This window comes from Galeopterus variegatus, unplaced genomic scaffold (genome assembly GCF_000696425.1).
Source record: "Galeopterus variegatus unplaced genomic scaffold, G_variegatus-3.0.2 Scaffold641, whole genome shotgun sequence".
In the NCBI taxonomy this organism is placed as follows: Eukaryota; Metazoa; Chordata; class Mammalia; order Dermoptera; family Cynocephalidae; genus Galeopterus; species Galeopterus variegatus.
In genome coordinates, this window is record NW_007726752.1 from 135185 (window position 1) to 145530 (window position 10346).

The 10346-nt window shown below is 44.3% G+C and overlaps 1 long non-coding RNA gene across 1 annotated transcript; it reads left to right on the plus strand.

Annotated features, from left to right (window-relative positions):
* Window positions 1-164: 164 nt before the first annotated feature.
* LOC103589030 lies at window positions 165-743 on the plus strand. The gene is made up of 2 exons (XR_550356.1): window positions 165-260; window positions 356-743. It is a non-coding gene; the product is annotated as an uncharacterized LOC103589030 (long non-coding RNA).
* The last annotated feature ends 9603 nt before the right edge of the window (window positions 744-10346 follow it).

Consider the following 10346-nt stretch of genomic DNA (forward strand, 5'->3'; position numbering starts at 1 on the left):
CGCCGCCGCCGCTCCCCTCACAGGACAACAGGCAATATGGCGGCGCCCGCTCCCCCTCCGCCCGCCGCCAGCAGGTCAGAGGGCACTCGGAGCTCGCGCCGCCGCACTAGCCCCCGAAGCTGCCTGCGCCATTTTGAATAAGGTCATCACACGGAGTTCGGCTAGCGGGGAGACTCCCTACCCCGCTACTCCCCACCCCCCGACCCTAGGGGTGCGACCTGTCGGAGGAAAGCTGTGGTAACCGTGCTGCACTGCCCTAGGTGCTTAATAATTGCATGTTAAATGAATGAGTGAATTAATTAATTACTATAGTGCCACTGTACTTTCGCACTCATCTCCTGACTCCTCCCAACAGCACAGCGAGGCAGGTACGGATCATTCCCATTTGCAGCAGAGAAAATTTGAGGCTACAGAAGGTTGTTCAGCATCATCCAGCCAGAACCCGTGGGCTCGTGAACGGCCTGAGCTGAAAGAGAACAATGGATCGTGTAGGTCTTTATTTGTAGCGTGTGGTCCACTGGGAGTCCAACGTTCTGTGCTTGGGACAGAGAGACTCAGACCCGTCTCCTTCTCCCCGAGTCTGGTGGGGAAGGTGGACGCTTAAATACAGTTACAACCAGTGTGATAAAAATGAGATGACTGGGGCATGTTTCCAAAATAATGGTATGTACAGTAGAGGATTTTGAACGGTACACAATGGAACATTTTAAAAATTATTAAATTACGTATTTCATTGTTAAAAATGGGATTTTGTCCCTTTTTGTGAATATATAATAATGCTCATAGTATAATTTTTTTTTTTAAGTTTTTAGTGCAGTCTGTCTCATGCCCTGATGTTCATATGAAATGTAAAGTTGATGATTGAGGGCCGGCCTGGTGGCGCTCCCGCCGAGGGTTCGGATCCCATATAGAGACCTGTCTGCTCACTGGTTGAGCGCGGTGCGGGCGTGACACTGAGGGTTGCGATCCCGTTACCGGTCACGAAAAAAAAAGACAAAAAGGAAAAAAAAAAAAAGTTGATGATTGATATATATCATCAGTGGGGCAGAATCCTGAGATTGGCTTTCTAAGCCTTGGAACAAGGGCTATTTTGAGAGGAAGAGCTAAATGGAAGGCCCTGGAGCTCTCCCTAACTTCAAAGATTGCTAATTAAGAATAGTACTTCATCTCATCACAGGGATTAGTGCTACTATCAAAGATTTGAAAGATGCAGGATGATTCTCTTTCCATCACTCTTCAGTTTGGCCCGAATAGAAGCCAGATGGCCAGACTTATTCTGGTAAGGACCCCAATTGCAGACACTCTTCCAGATGTGGTCCTTCTTGGAGGAGATGTTGTACAGTTGTACAGTTGTTGGCCTTTAATAGGCATTCAGAGGTCTAGTCAATGCTTACTCTTCTCTACCAAACATCAAGAATAGTTTGCTTTCATCTTGCAGGGGCAGCAGTAAATCTTTACTTTCTTGCTTCAAGGGTATATCACTCTCTGGACACACTTAATTTACAGGGATTTTTTTACGAAATCAGGCTAATCAACTATAGAATTGATGACATCATCCTGATGGATCTTGAGATGAGGAAGTAGCAGATACCTTAGATGACTTGGTAAGGCATCACATATGTGTGCCAGAGGATGGATAATAAATCCCATAAATACATATGCAGGGGCCTGTCCACTCAGTGAACTATCTAGAGTCTGGAGTGTGTTGAGAGAGATATTCCTTACAAGGACAAGCTGCCGTACATCACACTCCCTACCACTAAGAAAGGTACAATACTTGATGGGCTTCTTTATATACTTGGGAGTTAATATATCCATATTTAGGTACATAATTTTGACCAGTTACTGGGGCACTTGAAAGCTGTCAACTTTTGGGGGGTACCATGCAAGAAGAGAAGTTTTTCTTACTGGGTCAGGCTGCTGAGTAAGTAGTTCTGGCTTTGGCCTTTATACCCAAGCATTGCATCATTGGATTTTGAAGCAAAGTTATGCCTTTCTTCAGCAAATTGTTTTTCTTTTGAGAAATAGCTCCTGGCTTGTTCCATGGGTCTGGTGAAATTTGATTCAGACCATAGTGACTAGGTAACCATGTGACCTGAGCTTAGTGTTGTCTGATCTACCCTGCCATGGAATCAGGGGTAGCCAGCAGTAATCCATCGTCAAGAGGAAGTGAGATCAGGGCCGGCCCCGTGGCGCACTTGGGAGAGTGTGGCGCTGGAAGCGCAGAGACGCTTGCGCCACGGGTTCGGATCCTATGTGGGACTGGCCAGTGCGCTCACTGGCTGAGCGCGGTGCGGACGACACCAAGCCAAGGGTTGCGATCCGGATCCTATGTGGGACTGGCCAGTGCGCTCACTGGCTGAGCGCGGTGCGGACGACACCAAGCCAAGGGTTGCGATCCCCTTGCTGGTCACGAAAAAGACACACACACACACACACACACACACACACACACACACACACACGAGGAAGTGAGATGTATAGCCTGGGTCCAAGCAAGTCCTAAAACAAAGGTAGGTTGCCTGAGCAAGTTCCTTACATTCCTCCCTTGCCACCCTTCCCTGAACCTAATTAAAAGGAAAGAAATCTTTGACAAGTTTAAATTTTAACTGATTTTACTTGAGCAAAGAAAAACAAAACAAAGCACGAATCTAGCAGCCCTCCACACCAGGGCAGGCTCAAAGAACTCCAACCAATAACATGATCTGACAGCATTTATAGGATGTGGAAATGTGGCATAGAGACAACTTAATTGGTTACAGCTTAATTGGTTAAGTGGTTATAGAGTCTCCAGCTATTAACTAAAGCTCAGCCTCTGTGGTTAAATTCTATATCGGTTTGTTCTGTTGGGCTTAGTGCATTATCCTAGTCCAAATCAGTGACCTCCCACAGCTTTCATTTAACAACTTATATTCATGGTGTCATGGAGAGTTGTTTGTTTTATTTTTTTATTATTTTATTTGTTTTTTTGGTGGCTGGCTGGTACGGGGATCAGAGCCCATGACCTTAGCACTGTCTTCCTGACTAGGGAAATGAAGCAAAGGAGAGGCAGCTGGAGTCCGAATATTACCTTTACTACTAACAAAGTGATGCTCCAGGGCAGAGCATGTTGCTCAGCGTGGCTGACAGCTGAGCCCCCCGTCATGGCAGTGCTGCACTGGGCAGGCCTCCCTCCTGGTGCCACTGGAGGAGCAGTGGATGGGTACCCCTTGCAGGCAGACAGAAACCAAGAGGACAGAAATGAGCAGAGCATATACCGTATTCTTCCCGAATAAGCTAATCAGATGAGTTATTCTGTCCCCTGGGTGTGGAAGTTCCAGGCTAGTGGGGCCTCTTCACCTGGAAAGAGTGAGGAAGAGACAGTGCACTGTCCTTTCCCCAATTCTCTCCACCCCTCCTCTTGCTCATGAAGTTTCGTGAAACTTTTTGGCTATGTTTGAGACTTCTTTACTTTTCCTTAAGTCCTTTTTGAAACCAAATCCAGAAAAATTTTAAAAATCTTTTTATTGTAAAACTTTTAAAAAATAGACAGGATTCTAGAATGAATTCCCATGCAACCATCACCCAGCTTCAACAACAATCAACTTGTGGCCAATCTTGATTCATCGATACCTCTACTCTCTCTCTCCCCAGCTCCTGTGTTATTGGAGACAAGTCCAGTACATCATACCAGAAAGAATCTTGGTTCTGTTTTCTGGGCCCTGCCATGTTCCACTCCTAAGGGACAATGAACACAGAATGAACTAGCTGTTTGAAGGCAGGGGTTGGAGGGGTGGGGACAGGTGTGAATTACAGATTGAGCTTCCCTAATATAAAAATCTGAAATCTGAAATGTTTCAAAGTACAAAACCTTTTGAGTGTCAATATGATGCTCAAAGAAAATGCTCATTGGAGTATTTCACATTTCAGATTTTCAGCTTAAGGATGCTAATTTGTACTCCGCAAATATCCCCAAATCCAGAAAAATCTGAAATCTGAAACACTTCTGGTCCCAGGCATTTCAGATAAGGGATACTCAACCTGTACTAGAAAATAGAGAAACAAAGGGTAGCATTTTGGCTATGTCTGAGACTTCTCTACTTTTCCATAAGTCCTTTTTGAAACCAAATCCAGAAATATTTTTAAAAATCTTTTTATTGTAAAACTCTTAAAAATAGACAAATATAGACAGGGTTGTAACATTATCCTGCTGTTACCATTTTCCTTGCCACTGTTCAAGTTCAGCACTCACCATTTGTCTCTAGCAACAAACTTATAATTAGTCTCCTTGCATGTCCTCCCCGTCTGGATTACTGGTGTTTCTTCAGATGACCACCTGCATCAGAATTACTTGGAAACTGTATTAAAATGCAGATACCTGGGCCTCTCTCCAGACCCACTGAATCAGACTCTTTGAGGTGGGTTGTGGGTGTTTTTCTTATAAGCCCTCCCCCCCGCCCCCACTGGTGATTCCAATGCTGTAATGTTGAGACCCACTGTCCAACCCAGCCTCCATACTGCCCCCAGAGTCATCTTCAAACACCAAGTCTGATGATGTCACCCTTGCTTAGAGCAACCCAGGAAGCCCCTCCCTAAGGGATGAGTTTCAAGGCACCAGGCCTGGTGTTTTGGGCTCTTCATGAGCTGGCCTTGGCCTGTCCCCACCAGTACTCTGCCTTGAACCCTGGGTTTTAGCCACATCTTGCAACTTGGATTCAACTCTCTGGATTCTCTTCCTTACCCCTCCTGGGTCTAATAAACTTGTACTGATCCTTCAAGGGCTTCGTCTTTGAAGCCCTCTGTGATTCACTGTGTTGTACATTGTAGGAGAAAGGCTTGGGCGTCAGACAGACACAGGTTTCAGTGAGCTCTGCCACTTACTAACTTTGGGACCTGAGGAAAGTTCTCAATTTCTTTGGGTCTCAGTCTCATCGCGTAGGGAATGGTGATAAACATAGTGTCTCATGGGACTGTGAGATGTAAATGGAGACCTCAGCACAGTGCCTGGCACACACAGTGGGCTGTTCATAAACAAGAACTCCCTAACATGGGCCTGGCCCAGAGCGTTGAAGGCCAGAGCATCTTGAAATGCTGTGTGGTTCCCTGGTGCCTCTGACAGCTAATGCAGCCTGCCCTGTCAGAAGTCAGCCACCAAAATGATTTATCACAAAAATGAAAATGAAGCTGTCACTGCTCCATGGGGCAATGACAGCCCTGATGTAGGGGCTCCTGCCTCCAGGTTTGTCTCTTCTTGCCCCACACCACCAACTGCCCTAGAGTGAGTTTTCTAACAGGTATGGTAATGTTGTAACTCAGGGTTTTAGTAATTTCACATTGCGATGCAGCACTCCATGTCCATGCTTCCCAGTTTCCCACTGAGATAGTAGAACCTAAGTAATAAGCCCCACACCACCAACTGCCCTAGAGTGAGTTTTCTAACAGGTATGGTAATGTTGTAACTCAGGGTTTTAGTAATTTCACATTGTGATGCAGCACTCCATGTCCATGCTTCCCAGTTTCCCACTGAGATAGTAGAACCTAAGTAATAGGAAAAATTCTTCTTCATCACTGGAAATTAAGAAGGATCTCACCTGGTGACCTCCCACTGCACACTCCTAGTACCACTGATATATCTCCGCTTAAAGTGAGGCCAGGAGATGAGAGCTCTAATCGTCCGTAAGGGACATGTACTCCAGTGGGCTTGAAACCCACACCCAGGGGCCCACAGTCTAGTCTATGGCGAGTGGAGATCCCGCACTGGGCCTCCCACCCAGAATGCCTATGACAAGCGGGTGTGAAAGAAGGTGAGGAGGTGGTATCCTGAAGGACAGTAAATTGAAGGAGACTGAGTGACAAAATACACCAAAACTTTGTGACTTTAAACAAAAATAAATGATTATTATCTCATAGTTTCTGTGGGGCAGGAATTTAGGAGCAGCTTAGCTGGGTGGTCCTGGCTCAGGGTCTCTCATGTGGTGTAGTCAAGATGTCCCTTGTGACTGCAGTCATCTGAAGGCTTGATGGGGCTGGAGGAGCTACCCCTAAGATGGCCCCTCACATGGCTGTGGGCAGGAGGCCTCAGTTCCTCACAATGTGGGCCTCTCCACAGGGCTGCTTGAGTATCCTCCTGGCATGTTGGCTGGCTTCCCTCAGAGTGAGCGATCCAAGCTAAAGCAAGGCAGAAACCAATGTCTTTTATGACCTAGCCTTGGAAGTCACATGTCCTCACAAATTTAGATACATTGTTCAGCTTGAAAGGAAGTAAGGCACATCTCCTGGACCAGGAAAAGAGGCACATCATTCCGGTGAGTGAGCCTGGAAGGCCAACAACGAGTTAATGAACCTTAAGGTTAGGATTTGCGCCTGACCTCCTGCCGCCCTACAAAGTATCCAAGTGTCCTTTGTACCTGACCTCCTGCCACCCTACAAAGTATCCAAGTGTCCATTTTCTGGCTCCAGGCAACAACTGAGTACACAGCAACCTTGACCTAATATTAGTCTAACCTCTCCCTGCTCTGCTACATGGAGGACATCATTCTGACAGACCAGTTTGGATACTTCCCCACACCAAAAAACAATCAAAAAGTTACATATCTTTTTTTTTTTTTTTCCTTTTTTTTGTCTTTTTTCGTGTCCGGCAATGGGATCGCAACCCTCAGTGCTGCGCCCGCACCTCGCTCAGCCAGTGAGCGGGAACCAGTCTGTATGTGGGATCCGAACCCTCAGCGGGAGCGCCGCCGCACTCCCAAGCAGCGCACTGTAGCAGTGCGCCACCAGACCGGCCCCCTTTTTTAATTTTTTTTTTAAAGTTACATATCTTTTGATGTCCATAGCTTGGAGCCCTCTTACCAATCTAAAAATGTCTTTTTTCTCACTTTCCTGTAGTAGGTCTACAACTCCCGTTGCCCCAGCCATTCTTGCGTGCAGGGTAGAACCCTGGAAAGCTTGTGGAAACTCCAGAAGCACCCTATTATTCTTTGGCTGCTGTTGCTACTGGGGCCTCACTGTGTAGCCAGAGGTCCAGCAGGGATGGCGGGGGGGGGGGGGGGCCTTTTTTTTCTGATGCAGCTGGAATGCCCTTGGGAAGTGAAGGCTTTGTCACCTCTGCCACCATTAGTGGCTTTGAGAGTGGAGAGAGCATTCGGAGGCCCCAGGATCTGGCTTGCCCTGGCTGTCTCCTTCAACAGAGAAGCAGTTATTCCCAGTGAGAGCCTCCAGAGGATCTCTGACGCTAGGCTGGACCACATTTGTGGCCCTGAGTTTGGAAGAAGTCTTCCTTTCCCCCAGTCCAAAGCACATCCTCGTTTCCTGTCCCAGAAAAGAGGGACATCGCTTGGGGAGGTGGGAGGAAACTAATCCGGTTAGTTTTTCTCTGCAGATAAATCTTTGCAGCTATTTAAAGGTGACAACCTCCCTCTAAATCCCTACCTGGAGGGCACCTTGTGGTATGGGTGTCCCACTAGAAAGCATTTCTAGCCAGGGCCTCCAGGGCTGAGGAGTTCTGCGGACAAGATAGCCCTCCACAGAGCATGGATCACGGAAGGGTGCTTTCTCATTGCTCCGTCTGGCAAGCACTGCTTCCCTTACATCAGTGATACCTTTATCTCTCATGGGTGAGTCGTGAGGTTCCCCAGCTCTTCAGATGCACCCAGGAGCATGTCAGTCATCAGCTGGACCTTCTGCATATCACCTAGAGTGAAATCCAATACCCTCAGCCCTTGCGTGCTGCCCTCCTAGCTCTGAGCTCCTCCTCTCTGCCTTTCTTGCTCTGCCCCAGCTGCTTACCTTTCTTGTTGTCCATACTCCCATCTCAGGGAACATGCTGTTTCCTCTGCAAAGACAGAGGCAGCTGCCCTAGGACAGGGGTTGAAGCTTCTGCCCAGGGTACAGGCAATAAAGGGCATGCCTGCAGAGAATTTAAAAACAATAATAACTAAAAGTTGGTCTGCATTTTACTATCATCACCATACACTGGTAATTTGAGACAATGTCACTGATAAAATACTATCCTCTGAGGAAAAAATCATCCGTTGGTCTAGATTCTAAACAATTGTTGTGGTTACTGATGAGTTTTAGTAATACTTAGTAATATTACATAATAATTACATGAAAATAATTTATCCTTCAAATCAGCATATTTTTATTACTTATCCTTTAATAAATTTGTGTTCTGCATGTAAGTTAATTGCAAGAACTCCCAGTTATATAGTTCCCCCCCCACACAAAAAACCACAAAAAGCCACAAAAGCAGACAAGCATTCATTTCAAGAGTAAAATTGTAACCATTTGGAATTGTTTGAGTTACAGTCAAGGGCAGTTTTGTGTCTCCAACCCCATGACAGTACATATTCTTGTGTTTAAATGGAATATTTGAAATAAACAGTGATGGCATAATAATTTTAAAGACAAAGAAGCAGAACTTGAGTTATTTCATTTCTGTCATATGTAACCACATTTATTTGTGCTTAGCATGTAAAACAGTGAGAGAGTACAAATTGTGCATTGTAATATTCTCATTTGGTAATTGCAAATTTCAGTTGATAGATGAAGTTGTTTTACTGAATTTGAATAATGGCTTTAAAATACATTTATTGGCATTTAGGGCTGGCTGGTTAGCTTATTTGGGAGAGCATGTTAACACCATGATCAAGGGTTCAGATCCCCGAACGAGCCAGCCACCAAAAATTTAAAAAATAATAAGAAAAAGAAAAGATAAAATAGACATTTATTTGTTTTTAAATTGTTCGTTGTTTTAAAAGTTAAAAATGAATCAAGAAAATAAAACATTACATTAGTGGTACAATTTAGTACTTTCCTCAATAGTACCTTTTGCAGATGTTTATTTTTTAAATTGTGGTAACATATACTTAAGATTTATCATCTTAACCATTTATAAGTGTACAGTTTATTGGTATTTAGTACATTCACACTGTTGTGCAATCATCACCACCATCTATCTCCAGAACTTCTTCATCTTCCCAAACTGACACTCTGTACCCATTAAATACTAATTGCCTATTCCCCCTCCCCCAGCCCCTGGTATTCTCCATTCTACTTTCTGTTGCTTTCATTTGACTATTCTAGGTACCTCATGTAAAAGGAATCATACAACAGATGTTTTGGTTTTATTAAAATTCACTTATTAGTTACTGGACAATAACTTACATACAGTAGTATTAAATCAGACTGTGAGAAAGAGAAAGCAGCCCCTCACATCTGGTGGTGGTCTGGCCCTCACAGCGCGGCCTTGATGCTTTGTTGTGCAGTCATCACCACCATCTATCTCCAGAACTTCTTCATCTTCCCAAACTGACACTCTGTACCCATTAAACACTAATTGCCTATTCCCCCTCCCCCAGCCCCTGGTATTCTCCATTCTACTTTCTGTTGCTTTCATTTGACTATTCTAGGTACCTCATGTAAAAGGAATCATACAACAGATGTTTTGGTTTTATTAAAATTCACTTATTAGTTACTGGACAATAACTTACATACAGTAGTATTAAATCAGACTGTGAGAAAGAGAAAGCAGCCCCTCACATCTGGTGGTGGTCTGGCCCTCACAGCGCGGCCTTGATGCTCTGCTGTTGAACATGAACAATTTTGCAAAACGTCAACATCAGATAAGGTCATTCTGTGATTCTGATGGAGCAAGAAAACAAGATCATACTCATTAATCAGGTCTTTTTTTTTTTTTAATTTAATCAGGTCTTACCACAGACAAAAACATGAATGATGTCCAAATCTCCAAAAATGACCAAACACCCCCCTATCCTGATTAATCTGAGTGATTGCTGCTTCTTTATCAATCACAATTCCAGCCTTCATTCATTCCTCCTGCCTTATAGTTGAGATTTATTAAGATACCCAATCATAAAATTACCCCTGCTTCTTGACAGCATCCAGAGAAAAGTCCCATTTTGTAGAGAGTTAGAAATCTTGATTCTCAGTTGATTTTTAGTATAGGGTTTTTAAGTGATGCATGTATGGGATAAAAGTCCCTGGTTAGGGGGCAAAAGTCCACAGCTAGCAGGGCAACAGCCCATCTAATCAACTCTAATCACTGTTTAGGTATGGGATTGTATACTTTAATGATTTTAGAGCTAACAGGTGGTTGACATACTGATCCTGTTAAGAGATTTTAAAGAATTGCTATAGGGAAAAAAGTGAAAAAATGTTTGCTAAGGACAAGCTGTTTGTTGGTGGAAACTTTAGAGACAATTATACTCAGATTTAATCATAAGAATGTAACTTTTGCTTAAATCATTTTAGGAGAGGTTGTATTTTATTTTATTTTATTTATTTATTTTTTGTCCTTTTTGAGACCAGCCGCACCGTGCTCAGCCAGTGAGCGCACCGGCGGTCAT